We start from the raw sequence: 17,843 nt of genomic DNA, 5'->3' as shown, positions 1-17,843 counted from the left end.
AAACATGAGAGGAAGCTTATCTTAGTAAAGCTCATACAAAACTTGAACGTCTCTAGTAAGCAAGTTAAACCTTCCTATCCTGATATGAGTATCTTGAAAACTTTAGTGACTGTTGAGGATATAAAGTATTTTGTCTGTGGTCTTCACACATTTTATATAGTTAGAGTGGCCACAATCAGGAGACAGTAGGGGAGAGAGAGAGATCATTTTTGATCCATGATCTCCTCCCAGAAATGCCATTCCTACTAAAGTTTATGAAGAAGTAGACATTGAATTGCATATCTTTGTAAGAATATCATCTAGGAGGTTTATTTAAAGACAAGAAACACATGGTGCTAAAGTGAGCTTAAGAGCTGACACAGTGGGGAGACTGGTTAACATAAGGTCAGAGAGTTTTGGCAGAAAAACAAGCCCCTTTATGTGGCTTGGAGAAACAGAGCAAGTATTTTGAGAAATATGTTGTAGTGTGGAATAGATTTCTTTTTTAAAAAATTGAAGTAAATTTTTGCTGGCCTTTTTTTTTTTTTTCCCCAAACATATATTTACTGTCACATAAGCCAGGACTTTCAACTTTCAAACTTGAATTTCTGGACATACCAACAAGGGCAAAAGTGCATTTTGTTCAACATGGCCTGCCAGGAATTGCCACCTCTTGTTATATTGCCTTCTGTGGAGCAAAAATCCACCACTTACCTGCCTCTTTCCTTCCTCATTCCTGCTGGTGACCTGTTTTTCCTCATTTCTTTTTTCCCTGTTCTTTCTCTCTCTCTTTCTCCCTCTTTTCTCTCTTGCATTTTTTTTTTTTTCCTCAGGGGTCGGGGAGTGGATTCATCTCTCTGAATCTCACTCTTTCTCCAGTCCCATGTCAATTCTCCCATCTCATCTTCCCAACCCACTCCAGCCCACAGTAATTTCTTCTTTTCCTGACTTCTCATATTACTAAATGTCTACGCCAAAGACTTTGGCTCATGAATATTCTAACTCATAGTGTTGAATGTTGTCCAATTGTATTTTATGTAAAAGTCCAGTTCCTTAACTAGATCTTAAATGTTTGAGACCCAGAAAGAGAAGATATGTTACTTTTACATTTCCAACAGGGTACATAACCAATGTTTAATAAATATACAGTATTTTGAATCACGTTGAGGTTTTTTTTCCCCCACTTTCCCAATCAAATGTAATTCCTTCCTTGTTCTTGCTCAGTCCTACTAATTTTCATCTGTAACTCCTTTGATAGGCTGAGGGAGAAAAAAAGGAATTAATAATTACAATCAGTTATTCGTTAGTGGAAAGCTAAGTGTTGAAGAATATTATTATCCCTATCAAGAATGAAATATAATAAACTGAATTTCATCTGAATATTTGTTCACAGTTCATACAAAGAAAGTGAAGATAGTTATATTTCAACTAATGTTGACGAGTTGGATGGTAATAGGCATTAGTCAGAAACTACTGGATAATCAATATTAATTTCAACTTTATGAAGTAGCCATGTGAAATATAGCTAGGTAGAAATTAATTTATAAAAATGCCTTTCCTGGTTAATTTGATCATTGCTTATGTTTGGCATAACGACCTTTTACATAGTTGTTAGACATTGCATATTGGCCATGATGTTGAACATGATCTGTAGGATTTTTCCATTTACAGTCAAATAAATATTTTCAGTAACAATAAAACATTACCACGTAGAGTAAAGTCCCACAGACAGTTATAAAGGCTGAAGGACAAGTAATCAGCAGGCTTCAGGTGACCTTTCTGAATGAGGGTAAGATCTTAGTAGAAAACAAGTGTTCAATAAACATTTGGAACATGTGAGATCAGGTTTGTTCACATGTTAATTTCTAAGTTTAATGAAAAGAGCATGAGCTGGGGTGCAGGAGAGCTGTAATTCAAGTCCCATTTTCTGCTTTCTGGCTGTGAAGCCTTGGATGAGATACTTAGTGCATTTGAACATTAATTTCCTCAACTGCAAAAGACATACAAAAATATTTCAATGGGTTTTTGAAAGTTACATAAGAAAAATCTGTAAGTCCTTGAGAAAAAAATTGCAGCTGCTTTCTGAATGATGTCATTTGTACCTCAGTTTCTCCATATTTTACAAGGTTGGATTGACATGGATGTTATGAAACAAAGATAATGAAAATTTACAATGTGAGACTCAGATCAAGAGGTATGACTTAAGGGTTAAGAATTAATCTATGAATTTAATTTGAAAAATTGCACTTCTCTATGTATGTCTGTCATCAAGGCAACTAACATTAGCTATTTACTTTGTGAAAAATGGCCACAATTAACATGTAGGTCTACCACCCAGGCCACAGTGAAGGCAGCTCAGGGGCACTAATAACCCCACTTGGTGGGAGAGCACAGTACCCACAGTGGGCAGCAGTGGTACAGAATCATCCCCAAACTAGCTACAGCCTGGCATGCACAGCCCTGAAGACAGGCTCATCCCCAAGTGGTGGACTGGCCAGAGAAGGGGCTAGAATCCCTTACAGAGGACACCTAGCCGCAGTTCACCTTTTCTCTAGAATTTATTGTGTGCAGCCACCGTGCTTTACATCCATTTTCTCATTTAATCTACCCAAGAAGCTTATGAAATTGGTATTACTAGTATCTTCAATTTACAGATGAGTAAACTGAGGCACAGGAAGGTTATGTGACTGATCCTAAGGCACATGCCTAAGAAACCACAGGTAAGAGTCCAGCCCAGGCCTTCTCAATCCACAGGCTCTGCTCTTAAATCTTTCTGAAAGGGAAACACATTAGATATCTTTACACGAACACCACGAGAGGTGCCTCCTGGATTCTGGGACTGGGTGATGGATGTATGAAGGGAACGGCCATTTGATCAGATGGCCTCGTGTGATTTCGTCAGTCTGGTATGCTGCCCAAATGGCATAGACTCTGCTCCCAGACAGATGCTGGGTGAGAACGTCTGGTGATAAGGATGGCTGTGCGTGCTGCTGTGTGTGTCCCGGCTACCGGGTAGGTTGTCTTTTTCCAAGGGCGGGGTTGCTCTCTCTGACTTGACCCAGATAAGTGCCAGACATGGGAGCACAGGTGCAAGATCAACTGGTCTGCTTCTTGGGTGGAATTTTCCTGCTTAAGAAAAAGAAAAAAAAAAAGTGCAGGAAAACAGCAGCTTCCTATGACCTCATTCTGCTTAAAATTCCTGGATATGTCTCTGTTTCCCCTCTGGTTCCAAATTTTTGTTTTTAAACTTTTATACTAAATCCAGCTTCTTTAAAAGGAAACAAGTATCAACTTCATAAAGAAATGGCGTTGATTTTTCTTCCCAGAACATTTTGAATTACAGAGCCAAAGCATCTTATTTAATTGATCCCTGATTGAGTTTTTCCCAGATGATCAACCTTTCTTGAAAAGGTGGTTCATACTTTCTACATTAGAATCACTAGGCCTGTTCATTAAATTCAGCCAACCATTTATCAAAGCTATTTACTGAGTATGTACTATGTGACAGGCATTCTATTAGATGTTGACTTGTGGTCCTCTCCCCAGATCTTCTGAATTGGTATCTCTGGAGGTGAGCCCAGAAACCGGATAATTTTTATTCCCTCAAAACTTTGAAGACCACTGTCCTATATTATGAATTCTTTAAATACAGAGCTTGAGGTTTTATGTAACTTTGTTTGTGACCCCTAACCAATTGCATGGCATGATGGTGTTGATGTGTGATTGGTTACAATTCAATGAAGAAGTGAACTTCCAAATTCACTGCTTAGAGTGACATAGGGAGATCAGACCTATCATTTATTTTTGTTTGTATTTTTATACTTTTTGATTTGCTGGTCCTGAGCCTAGCTGCTCTGACACCTGTAAGTCAAGAATCTGTTTATTTCAGAGTTCTGATTTTTCTTTTGTCCAGAGTGTGTTAACCATTAGATTATGTGTTTCTTTGCTGGGATAGTCTTAAAATCCACTTTGCTTTATTATTAAATATTCAAAGAATGTCAAATTTGAGTAGGCTTTACAAGATAAGTATGCTAACCTCTCATCTAGTACTTAAATTTTCCCCACAGTATACTCTCTGTATTAGTCAGAACAGGGTTACTGCTTTAACAAACAACCTCAAAATTTCACTGTCTTCATCACAATGAAACTTATTTCTCACTTACGTCTTATTCCAGTGCAAATAGCAGGAGGAGGCTGTGTCAGTCAGGCACCCAGGCTCCTTCTGTCTTGTGGCTCTGTCCTCAGTCAGAAAACCAAGGTCTTCCCCCTTTCAGCCAGGATATGGGGCAAGAGGGTGAGGATCACACGGGGGGTTGAAACGGCCACCCAATATGACATGTGCGGCTTTCACTCATTTCATCAGCCAGAACTCAGCCACTGGCCCACACCTGAACTGCAGAGGAGCCTGGCACGTGTGGTCAAAGTGGTGAGCATATGTCCTCTGCCTTAGCCCCCAAGTAGTCGTATGGCCTCCCACCAATTCTTCCAGTGACAGAGAACTTACTACTTTTTAAGTAAGGTAACTTATCATCTTGAAACATCCTAGACTGTGAGTTCTTCTTTCATTGAGCTGAAATATATTTAGCTGCACTGGCAAGACTGTGCAATACTTAGGACCATGGTCTCTGGAATCAGACTGCTTGAGTTTGTATCCAAACTCCATCAACTTTGGGCAGTTACTCATTTTTCAGAGTGTTTCCTCATAAGCTAATTCATGTATTGCCTGGCTTGTGCCTAACATGTAATAAATTCTCAATAAGTATTAGTCGTTAATACTTGATATATTGGTCCTTGTTCCACCTCCATCTTCAGATATACATCCTTGTCCTTGGATGTTTAAAGATATCTCTATCCCTGTTCTGAGTATCTTCCAGAATTGTCAGCTGTTCCTCACATGACCTCATTTAACATTCCATCTCTATCCTGTTCATGCTTCTTAGATTGTGGTCCAGTGTGTCTGTAGCCCTTGAAGAGAGTGGCCCTCTTACCAGAATATAAGATTTTGATATGCTCTGACCAAGGTAAAGGGCAGCAAAACTATAACCTTATTTTTAGCAGCTATTCCTCTATTTATGTAGTCTGAGATCACATTAGTTTTTTAAACACCACTTCACCCAGTTGTACTCACTGGTCTTACTTTCTACTAAAATTTTTTAAATTTATATAAATATTTATATAAATTTATATAAATCCTGAGCCAAGTCTCTTTCATTGTTGTAGGCCTTTTTAGTTTCAAGAGAAGATTTTTAAGTGTTTAGGATATTTTTCCCTTATTTTTGAGATGTTAAAAAGAAGGGAAAAAAGAGACAAAACACCAGCTCATCTTTTCTTGGCATGTAGACTCACACCACTGTCCTAACCCAAATTTCTTTGGCCTTTTCTTCTTTTGGGGCAAGAGTTTCTCTATGTGAGTTGCCACATCATGTGGGTTTTGGGAAGGATAAGAGGGAAGCAAAAGACGCAGTGGGATAAGCAGGCAGAAACTGCAGTTGCCACTACTGGCAAGTTGGACCCAGCATGCTCCTTGGTGACCCTGATGGCTTCTTGCGAACCTGTGATTCTGAGTCTCTGTGTCATAAATAAGTGGATTCTGGCTCCAAAAAGCCTCAGTATACCAATCTGGGAAAATGGGAACACTCTGATTTTTGAAATTCTTGTTCTAAGTACTCTCTCTTCAGATCAAGAACGAGCTTGCTTCTTCTTAATAGTTCCTCTGTGATCACTGCTCCTGCAACCACCCTCTTCATCACCATGGAAGCTTGACCTTGGAGCTTAATCCACCAAACTCCCTAGTCTTCTTTACTAAAGCCAATCTTTGGTAATGATTTATTTGAGACTGGTACAATGACCTTTTCTATAATAACAGCAGCAACAACAATAATAGGATACTAGCTAATATAGATTGAGCAGGTACTATTTGTGAGGATCATACTATGGGATAGGTTATATTATTAACCATATGTTATAGAAGAAGAAACTGATAAATAGAAAACTGTAGTGATTTGCTCAGGTTTACATAGCGGGAGAAGCAGTTAAGTAGGCTCTTTAAGTGTAGAAGGCAAACTACCACTCATAAATGAACAAAGGCCCCGCCATTCACCCGCAGAGGTTTTAGCTGCCAGGCTATCCCAGTAAAGTCTCATAACCCATACCCTTTTGTGGACACTCTTCACTAATTCACCTGACTTGTACAGATCATGCTTTAAAACAGTGTCTGTTAACCCAGTGGTTGGTAAGAAGCTAAAATGGTACTCTGGTGTAATTTCAAAATGATCAGCGTGAAGTGCTGTGCATAAACTTCAAGGAACACAGGAGAGATTTTGTAGCATATTAATATGATGACTTAAAAAAAAAATCCTTACAAGACCAAGGCTGCTAATCCCTTCAGTTCACCCAAGCTGAGGGTGGGGAAACCCCAAGAAACAGAACAATCCAATCACCTTGTCCTGTAGCCCACATGCACAGCTGACTTCTGAGAAGTGAACTTAACTTTTAGAGGTTTCATGATCAGCTGCTGGACAACATGCGGCACCAACCTAACCACTAATCTCAGATCTCGTAGCAACACAGATTGTCTGGAACCCAAAATAGTCCTGCCCAGAGCTCGTTCACTTCTTATCACTTGAGCAAGAGCCTGTGTAAGAAAGGTGTCTGTTAGCCAACAGCTGCTGATTCTCAGAGAAACGAGTGGATGTGTAGCTGCTTCCATTTAGTCAGTCACCATCTGTCTCAGCAGTATTAACGCTTTTATTTCACCAGGCACCTCTAGCTATGCATATTTCTTTTTAGCCAAGAGTCCACTGGACTTTTTCAAATTCACTCCCACATGTGATATTTTCACAGGGCTTCGCGTTGAATGAAATCCCCTTTAATCCCAACCCTTCTCCGCTTTATTGTATTTCTTAACATTTTCCTTTTGTAGAAACACATTAGAGGCCAATCCCTAAGACCTTGAGAGAGACACACAAAAGAAAGTCAGACTTTGCTAGAGGATCTTTAACCTGCCTGGAGCTTTGATATCATCTGATTAGAGTTCCTCCTTTCTTCACCCTTTGGCCTCAATTAGAGACTCTGCTGCCATAAAGTGGATTACTCCTGAATAAGGGCACAGTGTCCACTGTGATAACATTGCTTCCATCCAGGAGAGCTATGAGACCTGCAGCCTGAGAACACTTTGCTTGATAGTAGGTACAATGCAGTTTTGACTAGAAATCTTATCTAAACTAATTGTTCTGGGCTTACCCAAGAGCAATTTACGTCAGCAGGGGAAATCAATAAAGAAATACTAATGGAGAGCATTGTTGGAATTTGTTGCAAGGATGTATTGTTTTATGATGAAAAGCCAATAAAGATTTTTTAATTGTATATTTCTAGATCAACTAAATGGTTAGCTCCTGCACTAAATTTAATTTGAGGAAACAGTATGAAAAATCTTTATTTTTCCTTAACTTCTGCCAAGCTCCTCTTGAGTGGTTACATGCAGCCTCCATGTACCTTGTTGTTGAAAGGAGTGGATAGACACATTTATTCTCTGCAGTTTTCATATGTTCTTACTTTAAGGTAAAACAAACCAAGGAGTTGAATTTAAATTAGACCGAAAGAGATCTTCAAACTCTGAAGAAAGCCTGGTATATAAGAGTTTGCTTATAAAGACCAAGTAGAACTACTGTATTGCAAAGGTACCAAGGATTCTGCAGAATTCAATGCAATTTCTAGCAATCACTAATTATTTACTATGAATAAGCCATTTTTTTTTTCAGTTATGAGTTGATCTCTCCTGCCTTTAAAGCATATTTGTCTTTCTTTTTAGATTCCACATATAAGTGATACCATATGTTATTTTTCTTTCTCTTTCTGGCTTACTTCAAAAATATATATATATATACAAAAAATACATAAATAAAATACTAAAGCAAATTTGAAGAAGAAGAGGAGGGAAAAGAGGAAGAGCAGGAGGAGAAGGAGGAGGGATAAGGAGAAAACAGTGGCAATGATGATGGCACCATCTGTTGAGGAATCAAAAAGTAGACATGTTAGTCCTCTTCCATCCCCAGCCACCCAGTCTCAGGTGATGTTTCACTTTGATATTCACCAAGGTGGAGGAACATAGGACAGCAAGACCCTCCTAAGTGCCTGCCTCAGCAATGTTACCAAGTTCCGTCCCTCCCTGAGGTGTTAGAAGGGAACTAACATTTACTGGGCTCTTTGGCATTTTATATGCCTTAGATGCATGGTTTCATTTAATTCTTGAACAAGCTTATGAGGGAGCAATGCTATTCCCGTTTGTATAGATTAAGTGCAAGAGGTTGAGAAATTTGTCCCAAATCACATAGCTGATAAGCCAGAAAGAGGCATTCAAATCTGCATATCTGGATTGCCACACCTAGGCTCATCCCATCATCTCATATGCACTTCTCCTCTGCTGTACCAATAGATTGATCTAGTATCTCCTCTTTAACCTTGTCAGCCTGGCTATCTGGCATAGCTTTCCCCAAACATACCAAACATGGCTATGTACCAAGCCATGTCCCCATACCTCATTGGTAAGACCCTGCCCAAGCATGTGCATTTTGCTTTTGCCAGTCACTTTTCTCAATGTAGCTATACATTAATGTTTCTCACAACCTAACATAAGACAGATCATCCCTCAGACAAAAAACACTCACAGCACACTGGATATGCTGAAAGTCACTACCCAGGTCAAACATCTCTCACTGAAAATGCAAATACTGGGGAAAATATGGGAAATTGATAAAGACAGATTTCATGTGATTTAATAATACTGGCTTAAAATATTTCTGTTTTTCATTTCTGATCACATCAGAAAGTGCTATATCCTGCATGTTGCTATTTGGAGCTATGAGTTGGAGAGCCTTTTTTATGAAGTAAGAGACTCTCTCTTCCTGTGAGTATGTATGGCCCCTTTGACTGAGATGGAAGAAAACACCCCAAGATTGTTGAATTTGATGTGGTATTTTTCAGAGGAGGTGTGTCAGGGAGAGAACATACCATCATAATCCATATTAAGGAGAGGAAAAAACAGTTGGACATGAGAGGACTTAAATTTATCAAATGTTGACTCTGTGCCTTGGCTTGATATGTGGCTAACTTTATTTTCTTTATTCTTCTCAACAATCCTGTTAAATATTCTACACACATCACTGCTACCACCACCAGGATTCAAGGAGAAACACTTGGTCTAGGCTCCAGTAGCTATTGAGTGGTAAAGCTGGGATTTGAACACATGTCTCCCTGGACTGTTTTCACTACACTGTGCAATTTCCTAATGGGCAAGGCTTTGCTCGGGGCCTGAGGAATAAGAGTAATAAAACATACACTCTATTCTCAAATTACAATTTAGTTAGGAGACAAACAGACTTAAAAGGTCAATAATAACATATGTTTGCAAAATTGGCTAAGTAGGACCTCAGCAAAGGTACAGGACCTCAGTGGAGCCACTGATTACAGAGACTTGAGCGGTGAAAGAGTCCTGGTGAAGAACGGAGATTTGAATGGGGCTGAGAAGGAAACCTAAGGGCTTAAAAACAGAAGAGGCTAGCAGCTGTCCAAAAAAGGAGATCGTCCTGAGCTAAGAATACACATGCTGGATTCCGGGAATAAGATGGGACGTGGTGGTGGTTTTGCTGTTGTTTCCAGAAGTGAGCATAGAGGGGAACTGTGAAACAGCCCTTCAGAAAGTGTACATTAGACCTTTGCTCCTCAAAGTGTGGTTTAAGCACCAAAGGCATCACCATCATCTGAGAGCATGTTTGAGATACAGAATCGTGGGCCCTGTACCAGATTCATTAAGTCAGAATCTGCATTTTAACAGGGTTCCACATATGATTTAGAGGCATATTGAAGTTTGAGAAGAATTGCCTTGAAGTAGATCAACTCATCTTATTTTCCTTCTTATACATCTTAAAACAGAGGTGAAGAGGAAAAAAAAATTCTTTTTTCTGCCCTTCTGTGCCCTTCTTTTCTTTCTGTTTCTGTAGAAGCCCAGGTGGCTGTTGGTGAACTCAGGGGCTCGATTGATGCTTCTGTAAGGAAGCTTTGCCTAAAACTCAACATCCTCTTTCTATACCTTTGCTGCCCTTTTTTTTTTTTTTTTTTTTTTTTTTTTGCTGTTTTGCCTAAAACTCAACATCCTCTTTCTGTAGCTTTTGTGCACATCACTTGCCTCTTGCTTTTCAGGGGCATTCACTGATCTGTGAGTGTCACAGTGAAGAATGTGGAGCAGATGCCTTTTGTACATAAATGTCTACAAAGTGGAGCAACTCAATTGCCTTCCCAGGGGGCACCTCTGAACAACTGGCCTATGTGCAAAACTGGTTGATCTGCACATAGCAGAGTGTTCTGTGTTAGTGTCGCCCATTTTAAGCAGTGGGGTTTGAAAGGGCAGTACTACCCTGAGCAGGACTGTTTGGAAACAGAACACCACAAGAAGAGAGAGGCAGTTTCAAAGTTTAGGCCCTGCCTTGTGGTTCGTCCAGTTTGTTTAATTCAGACTCTTTATTCCTATTAATTTTATTGATCCTCTCACTTGGGACCACAACCACCATATGGGAATATTCCAGATTTATGAGAAGCGTGGGGAAAAGGAACATTGTATACATAAATTGGGAGTACTTCTGGTTTCCAGGCTGTCAAATAAAGAACTTGGAAGTCTTCACTCCCATCCATACAATAAGAACAAAACTGAAAAACGGAATCGACAATTCTTAGATCCTTCAGAGAATTGAGGTCACAGGGCAAACCACTGTCCGCAAAGTTGGACAGACAGATGGATACAGAGAATTACAGATTGCCAGGAGCAGAAGGCTTTTCAGAAACCAATACCAGAGAAGGAAAACCTAAACTATAATTGACAAATTTCCAGAGGCTCTGTGTGGACAAGTTTGAGAATTAAAAACTCCTAAGAGGCCCACATTCCTATGAGATTTACCTCCAGGAGCCCCGTCAGGTACCTGCTGTGAGGAGGAAGATGGGGAGACCCTCTCCTGCTTCCTGCAGGGGGAGGACAAAAGTTGCCCTCTTGAAGTACTCCCAGAGTCCTGCATGCTCCTTAACAAGACTTGCCCTCAAGGGAAACTATTTTATCATAGCCTGACCCACTGGAGTTTCACGAAGGGCCTAATGACATGGAGAAGGGAGATGCGCAACTCAGAGTCTGAAATGAATGAAAGACTGAGACCTAATCGTAGGACTTTAGAATGCTTCCCCTCTCCCCACGCCTTATCAACCCATCAATAATGCTCCTGGATAATAACAAGAGATTACAGCTAGAAGGATTGCAAGCCTCAGACTCTAATTAAGAAATCTCTAGGAAAACTCAGAGACAATTAGGGTGACTAAAACAAGGACATGAGAGGAAATTTCAGCCTCTGACACCACAGTTAATGGCATAAACACAGCTTAACTTGAAGCCAGATCAGCATAAAACCTCACACCAAATACTTATCTACATAAACCAGGAGAAATCTGTAATGACAGTATTCACTTAACCGGATGTAGCCTCTGCTCACATAGCAGAATGTTCTAGATTCTCTGCTTAGAAAGGAAACAAAGGACAGAGAGACAGTCATATGGATTTGGGATTTAGGGAGGAGAGAAAAATCACCTTCTTGTCTGCAAACTCTACCTTCTTTAAACTTGACAGCTGTCATTTAGCCACAGGCAGTTATTCACCTGCGGTCCTTGCCATCCTGTGAAATACACTTCAGCTGATATTTTAGAGATTACAGAATCCAGTGGGTTTATTTGTTGCAAGTCATCAAGATTTCTGTGAAAGTTTTATAGTTGATTATAGTAATGATTTACTTAATTAATGCTGAATATTTTTAGTGATAACTTTATCTTGACAACTCTTACATGTTTGAGTGTCTCTTCAGCCTCTTTGTCCAACCTGCTTGCCAATGTGTGGGTGTCATGGGAAAAAAAAAAAAAGATCCTGAGAATCAAGGACATCTAGTCCTGATTTTACCAGACGTTTGTTGTATAATCAACAGGAAGTCACATGTCCTTTCTGGGGCTCAGTTTTCCCATCTCTAAAAGCCGGATCTAGTAAAGTAGTAAGATGTCGTATCAATGCAGTTATTAGTGTCTGTAAATTTATAAGCATATATGTACATGATACATTGGGAGTAAAAAAAATACTGAGATTAAACATAATTCAGTTGCTATTTAATGTCAGTCCTCAGAAAGTATGAATATTTTCATAGAAATCATGAGTTTCTCTAAGTTTCACTTTATTTTTCTGATTTTTACACCTTCTCCTCATGCAGTACTTCATTCTATATCCTTTTGTAACTCTCTCCAGAGCTCCACTTATGTTCTGAAGGTGTTTGGGGAGAAATAGAGTTTTGAGATTTGCAAACATCTTTGAGGCATGCTAGTCAGCTTAAATTTGGCTGTATGTGGATTTTCTCTAAAAGGAAACCAAATAAAACACTCTTGACATGGCAAACAAACAGCCATCCTGAGGGCAATATTTTTAGGAGCTAAGTGTAAATGAATAAAAAAGTCCATGGTGATTTGTTTTCCCTGAAACACAAAAGAAGCTAAAAAATAAACATCTCATTCCAAACGCAATTTGGATCTTATTGAATTGAAAACAATTGTGCAAAGTATTGGTGCCATTTGAGGATCACATTAGGCAGTTGGATCCCACATCTGCCTAAAACTCTTACCACTTATATGTAACACACAATTACTGGTTTGCTGAGCAAGAATAAATCATTCCAGTGATCCAGGAGAGGACAGAACTGGAAAAACACAGAATTAGTCACCTCTCCCCAGGCACACTCATGAAGGCAGACCTGTGAGAGGGAAGACACCCTCCTTGGTCCCTGCTGTTCATGTGTTAATGGGAGGAGGTAGATGTAGAGCCCCACATGTGGGCTGGTATCCAGAACCTGAGATGAGTTCCATACACAACTGATGGACTTGATTAAAATGAAGGAAATGGATCAATGCCAGGACTATTCATGTCTTCAAAATAATGTGGGTAGAAATACAAGTTCCAACAGGGCTATGAACAATGAATCGAGTGTTAAAGTAATCAGTCTGCTAATGGATTTGTCCACTACACCCACTCTTTGGGTCAGCAGAGCACAGATGTTAAGAAAGTGGGTTCTGGAGTCAAATGGTAAATTCCTAAGTCTCTCTGCCTCAGGGTCCTTGATCAAGATGATGATGGTACCCAACCCACTGGGTTGTTGTAAACATTAAAAGAGAAAATCCAAGCAAAACGAAGCACCTAAACTTGTGTCCTGCCCATGGGAGTTATTGTTGCACATTCCCCTCTTTTTCTCTATTCTATCCCCAAAATTCCTAGGTACCCTTCTTCCCTCTTTGCAACCTCATCTGGCCTTGGGATACTATCTGATAGCCTATGCTCTAAGCATATCCCAACTAAAGCCCCTTCATACCTTCCTCAGTTCAACTTTATAAAGACTTTGCTAGAATAGCAATTTCAACTCTAATGTGCATATGGGGGTTCCTGGGGAATCTAGATAAAATGCAGATCCTTATTCAGTAGATTTGAGTGTATCCCTGGGACATTCTGCCTTTCTAACAGGCTCTGATGCTTTGGGTCTGTGGGCCACACTGAATCGCAAGTCACTAGGGATCTAAATTAACCAGCATTTTCTTTTTCTGAGAAATGTGAGTGATTGAGTTCTTTAGTTGGCTACTAATAGTCTTACAAGCATTAGATCCTCCTTCACTTATGGAATCCAGTTACCAGATAGATTCCTCACATGGCTGCATTTCTTTGTACTCAAAATTTAAAATTAATTCAAACTAAGGTATTTGTGAGGAATGATACCTTAATGTGTGACCTAGTCAGTGAGTAATTTTATGTCTCAAGAAGCTTGGTCCAAGGATAAAATGTGAGGTTGATAATTTGGGGGCTACATATGTAGGGGAAAAGATACTTTGTTAGCCGTCCTGAAATTACTAGGCAGGTGTTACGCATCAAGCCATCCAACAGTGGTTGGGCAAAATGAATGATGAACACAGGCAAATATTTTTTTTCCATTAGTTTTGGGTTGAATAGTGTCCACCCCCTGAAATTCATGTCTACCCAGAACCTTAGAAATAGAATCTTTGCAGATGTAATTAGTTAAAGCGAGGCCACACTGGATTAGAGTGGGCCCTAGCCCAGTCACTGATGTCTTTATAAGAAGTGACACAGAGGGACAGACACGTAGAGGAGTACATGATGATAAGATACACACAGAGAACCCACGTGACAGTGGAGGCAGAGACTGGAGTTGTGCTGCCATAAGCAAAGAAGGCCAATGATTGCGGTAACCACCAGAAGCTAGGAGAGAGGCAGGAACAGGTTCTTCCCTTGAGGCCACAAGAAGAAACGAACCCTGCAGATACCTGCATTTTGGACTTCTGGCCTCATGAAGAGAATAAAGAATAAACTTCTGTCATTTAAGCCATCCCATTTATGGTCATTTGTACTTTGGCCTTAGGAAAGGAAAACACCATCTATGAAGGGGCAAGATCAGCCCAGGTGCCACCTGAGCCCCTGGCACTCAGCTTTCACATCTGGCCAAATTGCCCAACCACAGACCCCTCCATGTGGCTAAGTCAATGGTGAGGCAGGTAGCAAAGGGAGCCAGTGGCAGAGGGGGCAGTGAATGAAGCCTCCTAGGGACTGTGCCCTCGGATATGAGCTGACAAAGGGTGATGAGAGTTGTTCAGGAGGCAAGGGAGGGTGCGGTGGGTGAACAGGATGGAAGTGGTCCAATCTGTCACTACTGTTTTAACCTCCTTGTAGGCTTTGTGCTTCTTGTCACTGCTTTGGTACCAAGACTTAGCTCCTAGGCTTTCATAACCCCAGACAACTTGGAAACTTTTGCTTTGACTAGTGAGGAGCCTGAGATCCACATTTATCTCAAGAAAACATACTCAATTAAGGAAAACATACTCCCCACCCATGATTATTCTATATTCAGTAACACTGGTTAAACATAGGCCTCCTGCCAAAAAGAATCTTCAGGCTGTTTAAACAGAATGAGGGAAATGCCTAAAATTATTCTTTTCCCATTTCCAGCCCAGTGCACTCATATCTTCTTTATTCTACTGCATAGTTTAACGCAGTACAATGCATTCAGAAAGCACCTTTTATCTACAGAAATTAAAACATCCTATTGAGGTACTCTAAACACTTCTAATCTGCTAAAATTGGATGCAAATTACATCACCAAGTGCTTAAGGGGATTGCCAAAATGAATATGTGCATCTGAGGACATTCAAGTTCCATCCCCTGTCTAGCGTCGACAATAGCACCAGATTTGGGGTTGAAAGGACTTTCTGAGTTCACGAACTGCCAGTTACCAGGAACCTGAGAATACTTATTAAAAAGTTTCTGAACCTCAGTTTGTTGTACAGAAAGAATTGACTACTGAGTTTGCAGAGAACACTTTATAACAGATTTATAAGTCATAATAGATCAGCTAACCCATAAATCATTGACACTCATTGTCTGAATACACAGATGATGAAGAAAGAACTTCACATCATTTTCATCATATGTGAAACCATCCTCGTTTCTGTCAGAAGTTCCTCTTTCACTGTTTTTTTTTTTTTCATGTAACCTGAGCTATATTTACAATGGCACCAGCCTGCCTCACTTTTTTTTTTTTTTTAACCAAATATGGGCTGACTCACAACATATTCTGTATCTTTAATCTGGATTTAGTGCCATGTCTCAAGAGTTCTCTGCCCACCTTTTTATCTAACCATTTAGACAATCAGAAAAATTATGCATTTTAGTTCTGGAAGCTTCTGGTGTTGCTGGCGTTTGGACTGCAGCTTCAGCCTTCCCTGGTAATTCAGATTCACCTGCCTCAACTATCATTATGTAGAACAATAGAAAACAACAAAATATTTTGATTGTCATACAGGTAAAATGAAATATTATATTTGAGTATCCATTTAAAAATTCTAAAGCTCTCTAAGTGTATTAAAAATTAAATGCTTTTTTTTTTCATTCAATAAGAACTTTTTGAGCAAGGCAGCTGCCTGTGTTCTCCTATGTCACACTTTTCAACTTTCTAGCTTATTTCTATCCCTTCAGTTGTATGGGAGGCTCTATGTCCTGAGGGTAATGAGGATGTCTCTATGTATTCCTTTAACAAACATTTCCTGGGCACCTATTACATAACCAGTACTCTTCTAGGCACGGGCGTAGCACAGAGGTAAACAAGTGAGTCAGAACTCCTGCCCTCATGGAACCTATATTCTAGCAGTGGAGACCAATGATAAACAAGTAAACAAATTAATATAACCATTCCAAACAGGTTTCATACGATGAAGATGAGGAACAGAAACAAATGAATGAGGAAAGAGAAACTCTAGATGGTCAATCTGAGATGGCATCTCTGAAGAGGGCCATTTAAGCTAATGCCAAAGTGTAAGAAAGATACCCGTATAAGTCCCAAAGGGAAGAGTGTTCTAGAAAGAGAGATTTACCTGTGGCGTGAAATAGCACCTAAATAGAGAGATGGGCAGCTACAGTAAGGAGAGCTGGGGAAAGAAGCTCATGGGGAGGATGGAGAGGGGTCAAGGGTCACATCCTACAGGACCCTGCAGGGGCTGTGTGTCCGTTTTATTCCAAAATTGACAGCAAACCGTCAAAGAAAATTAAGCACAAGTGTAACATAATTTGGTTTCTATGTCAGTAAAATAGCTCAGAGTTCTGTGAAGAAAATGAGCTGGAAGGGGACAAGAATAAAAACAGGGAAACAGTTAAGGAACTCTTGCAGTGCTCCAGGCAAAAGGTGCTGTTGGCCTGTATTTACACACAATAGCAGAGGAAAATGGAGAAAAGCAGATACAATTGAGATATTTTGGAATTACACTGAACAAGGCTCCCTTAGGGATTAGATGGTGGTGGAAGTAGGGATGAAGAGAGGGAAGAATTACGACTTGTCTATTTCCATGTCCCCAGCCCTTAGCACAATGCCTAGCATATAATAGATGCTCAGTAAACATATTTAGGATTTGACTTTTTCCTCCATAAAAACAAAATCTCCCAAATTGATGATCAGGGAAACAACAAATGAATATAGTAAATAAGTAAGTAAATAAATAAATAAATAAGCAAGTAAATAAAATGAGACTCTAGAGGATAAATAAAGGAGGAAAACAGAGACAAAGATTTCCTTCTAGTGAAGCTGGGTAATGACTTTACTGTCAGTGGATCAAGGTTAAAATCTTCTCTGTCTCTCCCTCCAGGCAGCTTTCCAATAAATGTCTAAATACATCCCAGGCCAGCAGAGGCAGAATTGAATATTACGTGGTGAATAAGGGATGGGGCTGTATATAGAAAAGACATTTTTAAAGTTATCTTGTGATTTAGGAAATAATTTTTCATCATTTCCTTGGCTGACTTTGAAAATAGAGCTTAAGAATAAGGAAAAGACTATGAAGCACATAGTCTGAAAATGATTGAACCAAGCAATTCTGTCTTGGTGCATCGATTCGGATATTACAGAGGCACTTGTTAGCATTCTGTTTTAGCATTAATATTGCATACATGCACAGACACGTTCCTTTTCAATAAGACCTCTGGGGGGAGGAAAAAACCCTGAGGTAGACAACATAATCCTTGCAAAGATTTTAAATAGGAAGCACAAATATTCCCACACTTGAGACTGGTGAGGTTCGAAAAAAATAGATGAGAGTTATACATATTAAATACTAATGTAAGTGATTGCAGACACCCATACTTTAATTGGCACCTGTGGTTTAATTCAGGACATTTTAGGAATTCTGACAGCCTTAGAAAGGGGTTTCAGACATCTATATTTGTCCACAGTCTTTCTTCCAAGATTCAGTTT

General features: G+C 39.7%; 1 long non-coding RNA gene across 1 annotated transcript in view; it reads right to left on the bottom strand.

The window, feature by feature from the left end:
• Window positions 1–524: 524 nt before the first annotated feature.
• The window catches only part of LOC135322469 (uncharacterized), a 40,629-nt gene continuing 23,310 nt past the window's right edge, over window positions 525–17,843 (bottom strand). The window contains exon 3 of the long non-coding RNA XR_010383043.1: window positions 525–1,238. This is a non-coding gene — a long non-coding RNA (uncharacterized LOC135322469). The remainder of the gene's footprint in view (window positions 1,239–17,843) is intronic.

This window comes from Camelus dromedarius, chromosome 11 (assembly GCF_036321535.1).
Source record: "Camelus dromedarius isolate mCamDro1 chromosome 11, mCamDro1.pat, whole genome shotgun sequence".
Classification (NCBI taxonomy): Eukaryota; Metazoa; Chordata; class Mammalia; order Artiodactyla; family Camelidae; genus Camelus; species Camelus dromedarius.
Note: the sequence above shows the minus strand (reverse complement) of the source record. Positions and strands in the feature narration are given on the sequence as shown.